Genomic DNA, 7,799 nt, shown 5'->3' on the forward strand with positions numbered 1-7,799 from the left:
AGGTCAAGTGGGTACTATCTGGAAGTATGGATGTTCTTGAGCATTTCCCCTCACTTCATATCAGATGGTCGCTTCACTCCCAGTCTAGTCCTCTGTGGCCATGTTACTGCCTCTGGGCCCAGGAGTCCCCGGGTCTTGACATACTGCTGGCCATCCAGGGCTCCACCTGGGTTCACAGGGGTCTATTGAATGTGGTTGGGCTTAGCTCACAACTTCATTGCTGTTTTTCCCTCTCTTTCCCTTATCTGTGACCAGCGTGGTTACCAGCCAGACCACAAGCCCTTGAGTCTCAGTCTTGGAAGGGGGTTTGCTCTGAGGGGTCCCGATCACTTGCCTTGATGGCTCCCAAGCGAACAGCTTACTTGTTCTTGTAGTAACCAATCAGACTGCCATTATTATTTCAGATTTTTCCTGCTGGTCTTTCTTTCATGAAATATATTTTGTTCTTCTAGATGCTACAGGCTGGTGTACTCATCCTTTCCAGTGAAAATTTCCTACCTCAGTTGGTTCTGGATGGGGTTCTGGATTCCACCTATGGTCTTGTGCAATACAAAGGCTCCACAGGAAGTGTCTTTCACTGGGCAACTTCTAGCCTCCTTTAAGGTATTCCAATCAGTTATAGGCTGAAGACAGAATTACAAGCTTTCTGTAGTGATGATTCTGGCTATTCCTTTCTCCCCCCCATCAAGTGTCTATTTTACAATGGTAGGCAAGGGAAACCAATATTCAAAAGACAGCCAAGCATCTTACCATTATTCCCCCACTTTTATTCCTTCAAACCATGCCTCAATCCCTGTATCCCAGAGCCCTGTTCCTCCAAGGTTGTGCCTACATCATCATTTACCTCTGTCCCACTTAGCCCATGCAAACCAGCCTAACTGTTCTCCCATCAGCTTTGTTCTTCCATTCCCGTCCCCCTTCTTGTGTATTGCTCGCCCTGCCCCCTTCCCCCACCCCCAGCACCCAAACTATCCTGTGTCTGTTCCCTACCTTGTGCTCTATCTTCCTCTCCCTCCCTTCCCTTCTCTCTTCCCATACATCCTGGTGATCAGAAAATATATATGTAATTTTTTCCATCTTTTAACTTTTAGTCTGTTTTTGTTTTTGTGTGTAAGGTGTGTGTCTCTTGCAGGCAGCATATTGAAGGGTCTTATTTTCTTAACCAATCTGCCACTCTCTTTCTCTTCACTGGTGCATTCAATCCATTGACATTCAATGTAATTAACAACAGGTATGAATTATTTGCTGCCATTATATTAATTTTTGGGTAGTGCTGTGCATTCCTTTGTTCTGCATGCCTTCTTGTTCTGAGTTTGTGTTTTTTTGTGCTATTTCTTGTCGGTTTCTTCTTAGTTTTCATGTTTGCTTGTTCTGCTTGGAAGTTCATTTTCATGGTAAGTTGTGAAGTATTAACTTTCTTTGGGGTTACCTTATAGTCTATTAACTTGTCTCTTCATTTAAGATAATCTATTGTATCCTGTAATCTACCTGGCATCCTCACCACCTGGATCTCTGTTCTTATATTTATCCCTTCTTTGACATTGATATTATTTTGATCTTTGGTTGACCTCCCAACTCCTTTGAATTCCTTCTGGAAGTTTTGTTCTGTTTTGGCCTCTGCTATCCATTGCCTGAGTTTCAGGTGGTGTTGCCACACTTGTAAATCTCTCGTTGTTGTCTGTTCTTGTTGGTTTTCTGTCCAAAGAACTCTCCATAGGATGTTTTGAAGTGCTAGAATCTCTTAGATTCTGTTTATCCTGGAATGTTTTGACTGCACCATCCTATTTGATTGATAATTTTGCTGGATACATGATTCTTGGTTGGCAGTTTTTTCTTTTAACGTTTTGTAAATGTCTCCCAATTGCCTACTTGCCTGCATGGCTTCTGCTGAGAAGTCAGAGCTTAATCTGATTTGCTTACCTTTTTAAGTGACACTTCTCTTTTCCCTGGCCGCTTTTAGGATTCTCTCCTTGTTTTTGATTTTGGAGAGCTTAATCCTCGGAAACACTGTACAGGGTCGCTATGGGTCGGAACCAACTCAACGGCACACAACAACAACAACAACAATCATTATATGTCTTGGTGACATTCTTTTGGGGTCTATCCTTCCTGGGGTACATTAAGCTTCTTAAATATTTATCTTCTCATCTTTCAAGATGTTAGGAAATTTTCTTCCAGAAGCTATTAAATTATCTCCTCTGTGGACTTCTCTGATTCTTCCTGTTCTGGAATCCCAATAATTCTTAAGTTGTTCCTCTTCATGTTATCCAGCATGAATCTTAGACTCTTTTCAGATTATTTTTTCCTTTTTTCTACTTCCTCTTATATCTTAGCAGTATTGAGAGATTTATCTTCCAGCTCACTAGTTTTGGCTTCCATGTCTTTTATTCTGCTCTTTCCCCTTCTAATGTATTGTCCATTTCTGATATTTTATTATTAATCATCTGGACCTCTTTTTTCAGTTTTTTAATTGTTTCCAATGCTGTATCAATCTTGTTTGAATGTTCTTGTAATACTTTCCTGACTTCTTCCTTATTTCCCTCCACCCCTTTTCAGAGCATTTGAATTTGTTTCCATATTATTCTTCTGAATTCCTTCTCAGGAAAATCCAAAATCTGCTGTTCCTCTTCTGGGGAGCCTTTTGTCTGTCTCCAGCTCATTTGTCTCAGTTACTCTTTTCTGTTTTTGGACATGTTTTGAGATAGTTTGTTGTGTTTTGTTTGTCCCTGCCAGTAGTTATGTGGGGTTTTTAATGCTTAAATGGATATTTGTTGTTGTGTTATTAATATCCTGGTGGATATTATCAGGAGATAGTCTTCCCTTTTCACATGTAATGCTTAGCAGCTGTTATTGGCTCTTGTCTCAATGGTGGAATATTATGGAGTGTGCCTGTAGCTTGGCCACAATTGCTGTCTCTTCTTGGGTAATGTAGGGAGAAAAAGCTCCCACCTCTAGGAAAAATATGTGATCAAAAGTATCCAAAGCAGAAGCAATATAAAGGCAGAGACAAAAACTACCACTTTGAAACAAAAATAAAACTGTGGCCGACTGTCCAGTCACCTTGCTACACAGGCAGTGTGTGTGCACCATAGAAGCCTGCTGTAGTGGGTGGGGGATGTCCGCTCATTCAGGTCCCTCCTCTAGTCACCACTGTAGAGGTGCACAGATAGATATTGAGAAGTTAATGGGAGAAAGATTGTCTACTATTTTTGTCTCTGAAGGTCAGTTAGGTATCTGCATGTACCCAGCATAATTCTCAAGATAGTTGCGTCCTTCTATTTGGGGTTTTACAGATTGTTCATATGGTTTGTTTGACGGACCTGACAGGCCTGCTTTTTTCTTGCTAGATAGGCCAAAGTAAAAGGTTCTGAACAAGTTAATTTTATGGCTGCAACCCCAATGCTGACATCATAAGCAGCCACCAAACTCTTTCTCTCTGCCTTGGGAAAACTGTGGGCTCAGTGCTGGACTTTTTTTGGGGTGTGTGTGCACCTACCTGCCTAAAGGCGTCTGGGCTGGACAAAGAAGTCGTGACAGGGAAGAGGATGAAAAAATGTGTAGAATCCCCTGCACCTCCTTTTGCAAATGTTACTTCACTGCTTTTAGCGCTGGTTCCCTGTGCCGGTCTGGCTGTAGCCTCGCCCTCTGAATTCCACCTGGACGGGGGCACCACAAAGGGAGTTCTGTCTTGAACAATTCCTAAATAGCAGTATTTTCCTTTATATTGTGATTTTTCCACTTGTGCATGTAGGAAACTGATGCCCTGCATGTTATGCTAGATCCAGAGCTCTGGTGTTGTTCATGAACACAGCTTCTCTGGGTTTTCAATCCCTCCCCCACAGAGCCTTTCCTACCTGGCTGTCTCTACCACTGCCAAAATCAGTTTTGTTTTTAAAGGATCACTGAGAAAATCAAAAAGTCCATCAAAGAAATCAACAGCTCATCATGTTTTCCTAAGAACTTAATATTTGTATATCAGGGAGGAGACCTGTGTCATATCTTCCCACACCTAAGTAATTTTAAAGACAACCCATGATAAATCTTGCCAGGAAAGAGATGACAGTGCGATAAAGTTCTGAGGAGGACAAAGATGATGTGACATAAAGCCATTGATAATATATTTTCCTGCCATTAGTAATATTTTCCCCTAACTCATTTGATTGTATTGTGCTCATTATGTATAAGAATTCCTGATGTTAATTTCTGGTGACAGCACACCCCGGACCTCTGTGTAGGCTCTGGAAAAAAAAAGCATGAGTTAAAAATTGATTTTCTTATTCTGTCCCTGCCCCACCCTCCAACCTCTAAACCCAATTTAAGCAGAAACCCCATTGTTTGTGTGCACTTGGAATCTCCCCAAAATCAGTCACATAACTGTTTTCTTTTTTAATTTTCATTTACCTGGAATGAAAGTTTAATTTTTTCCATGAAATGTGCTCTCCTGGAATTGTCCAAAGTGTTGCATTTGGTTATCAGGGTTAATAGACTGAAAGCCAGTGGGTTTGTATATAAATAAGATCCTAAAATAGCATAGTGGATTATAAGCTGGGCTGCTAACCACAAGGTCAGTAATTTGAATCTACCAATCCTTCTGAGGGAAAAGAAGAGGCATTCTATAAAGATTTATGGCCTTGGAAACCCTAGACTGGGTCACTATGAATCAGAATCAACTCAAAATCACACTACCACCACCATCATCCTTCTTGTAATAATAATTATTATTATAAATTGAAAATAAAATATCCTTTTGAAAGTTATTAATTTCCTCATTTGCTTTATACTTTCCATTCTTCTTTTATCACACACTATCATTACTCTGGATTCTCTTCTTCAAAAGGATGCATTTTCATTTGGAATACAAAAATAAAAGGTGAGAAGATGTAACTGACTGAAGAGGTATATATTTTCATTGTCTCTATTATCCTCCACAATACAATATTTATTGAAAATGATAGATTTGCTCACATTTTATTTCAAAGATATACTACAGAAAATGATTAATGGATTATGTATAAACTGGAGGACTGTATCTTCAATGTTTTAGCTGTGGTTGTCAAAGCTTTCATTCATTTAATGCACTATTATTCTATAAATAAAAACAAGCAAATTTTATTTGTATTGTACTATAAGTAAAATTTTTACAAATCACCATTGTATCAAAATAGATAAACTTTTTGGTTTTATTTCTTATTCTTGGTAAATCCTTAGTAAATTTCTGAAACTTAACTACTTACAATACATTCCTGGTTCTGTTTTACACTTCAGATTAGACTTATGATCTTTGTTTCTCATCAGAAATTATTCACATCATGTTATCTTCCTTATTTTTCTTTTCTTCTATTCATTGTACAGAAAATCATAATTTTGACTTAAGGGCAAGTATATGAAGTCTAAAATCAAAGCAAATAATGGCAAACATTTTCTCTACTTCCTTCTAGGTTAGCCATGTTTTGCCATCTCATGAAAACTCGTCATCACTTACAAAATAAAAAAATTAATAAAAAGAGAAGAAAAATGTGATCACCCAATTCCTTAGAAAAAGAGTTTTTGTAGTTCTGGAAAAGCCTATGTAACTCATCACAAACCATGAATATTCTAGAACACTTGAGTTTTATGTCTATATTTAGCTCATAATTCCTTACATTGTTGTTGCTGTTGTTAAGTGTCATCAAGCTGGTTCCAACTCATAGTGACCACATATAGGGTTTCCAAGAAGCAGCTGGTAGATTTGAACTGCCGATTTTGTAGTGCCAAATCCAGTGCTGACCCTACAGTGTTACACCAGGAGTCCAACTCCTTACATAGAACTAAAAATGGAAGGTACACAATATTACAAGCATGGCTACAAAGTTTGTGGATGTGCTATTTGTAAAGAAAAAAAAATAAATATGAATTTTATAATAATGAATTGATAATAATTTTCAGGAGGAAACTGTGCAAAATTAAAAAAAAAAAAATTCTGGGTAGACTATTTGGTCTTTAAAATGCTCAGTTGAATTATAAGAAGCTCAGCTGACAACTGAAGTGAAAAACTATTCTGCAAAATTGAAAAAGGGAGCTGTTCTTTCCCATCTATTCCAGTGTGACTTTGTATTTTTAATATCCAAAAGAAGATTAATTTTGTATTTTTCTATATATGAAAGCAATAAAAATTCATGTGAGAAAAAATATTGTCCTTGAGCTCCCCGTTTATTTATTATTGAGTACTCTTTCTTCTCTATTGCTGTTGCTGTTAAATGCCCAAGAATCAGTTCCGACTCAAAACGACCCCATATAGTTTGCAAGGAGCACTGGGTGACTTTTACATATTCTAAATTTTATGCACATTTAAAGGAATTTCCCCAGGCTAAGTGAAGATACTTAACATGAGAAAATTATTGTGTAACCAGAGACATTCTATGTTCTAACACCACAAAAATTCACAATAACTTGAGCAAGTGTGTTTCCTTCCTCTTCAAAGCTTTCATCTTTGAGAAACCACAGACATTTACAAATAATCTTCTGTTTGTAAATGCAACAATCCTGTAGCAAACACATTTTCTGGCCAGAGCTTAATTCCAATAACTTAAAAAAAAATACTGACATAAAACCTAAAGTATATCCTCTAGCTAATAAGCCATTTTAATCTTGACTTTGGTCTTGCCATGCTTGCTTTTGAGCAAGTCTGGAAGAATTCTATTTAAGAGACAATATTATATAATAGAAGTCCTGGTGTGCTGCTGTGGGCTAATGCATCAGACTGCAAAGTTGTTGGAATTGAAAGATCTGTGGTTCAAGCTCACTACCTGCTCCTTGGAAAACCTATATATAGGGTCACTAAGGGTCAGAATTGACTCAAAGGCACTTAACAACAGCAACATTATATAATAATTGTGATAGTTTGTTGTTGTTGTTAGGTGCCATTGAGTCAGTACCGACCTATAACAGACCTATAACGTTCTTATGCATAGCAGAATGAAACACTGCCTGATTCTGGGCCAACCTCATTATTGTTGACACACTTGAGTCCATCAATGCTGCCACCTGGCCAATCCATCTCGTTGGGGGTCTTCCTCTTTTTCTCTGAACCTCCACCTTACCAAATATGATATCCTTCTCCAGCAACTGCTCCCTCCTGACAATATGTCCGAAGTATGAGAGACAAAGTTTGCCCATCTTGGCCTCTAAGGAGCACTCTGGCTGCACTTCTTCCAAAATGGATCTGTTGGTTCTTTAGGAGCCCAAGGCACTTTCAGCATTCTCCTCCAGCACCATAACTCAAAGGCATCAATTCTTCTACAGTCTTTCTTATTCACTGTCCAGCTTTCGCATGCATATGAGGTGATTGAAAATACCATGTCTTGGGTCAGGTGCACCTTGGTCCTCAAGCTGACATCTTTACTCTTCAACACTTTAAAAAGGTCTTGTGCAGCAGATTTGCTTACTGCAATACGTCGTTTGATCTCTTGACTGCTGCTTCCTTGAGTGTTGATAGTTGATCCAAGAAGAATAAAGTCCTTGACAACTTCAATCTTTTCTCTGTTTATAAGAATGTAGTTTATTGATCCAGGGGTGAGGATTTTTGTTTTCTTTACATTGAGATATAATCCATACAGAAGAGTGTGATCTTTGATCTTCATCAGTAAATGTTTTAAGTCCTCTTCACTTTCAGCAAGCAAGGTTGTATCATCTGCATATCGCAGGTTGTTAATGTCTTCCTCCAATCCTGATGCCACATTTTCCTTCATAAAACCCACCTTTTCAGATTATTTGCTCAGCATACAGGTTGAATAAGTATGGTGAAAGAATACAACCTTGTC

This window comes from Chrysochloris asiatica, unplaced genomic scaffold (genome assembly GCF_000296735.1).
Source record: "Chrysochloris asiatica unplaced genomic scaffold, ChrAsi1.0 scaffold00328, whole genome shotgun sequence".
NCBI lineage: Eukaryota > Metazoa > Chordata > Mammalia > Afrosoricida > Chrysochloridae > Chrysochloris > Chrysochloris asiatica.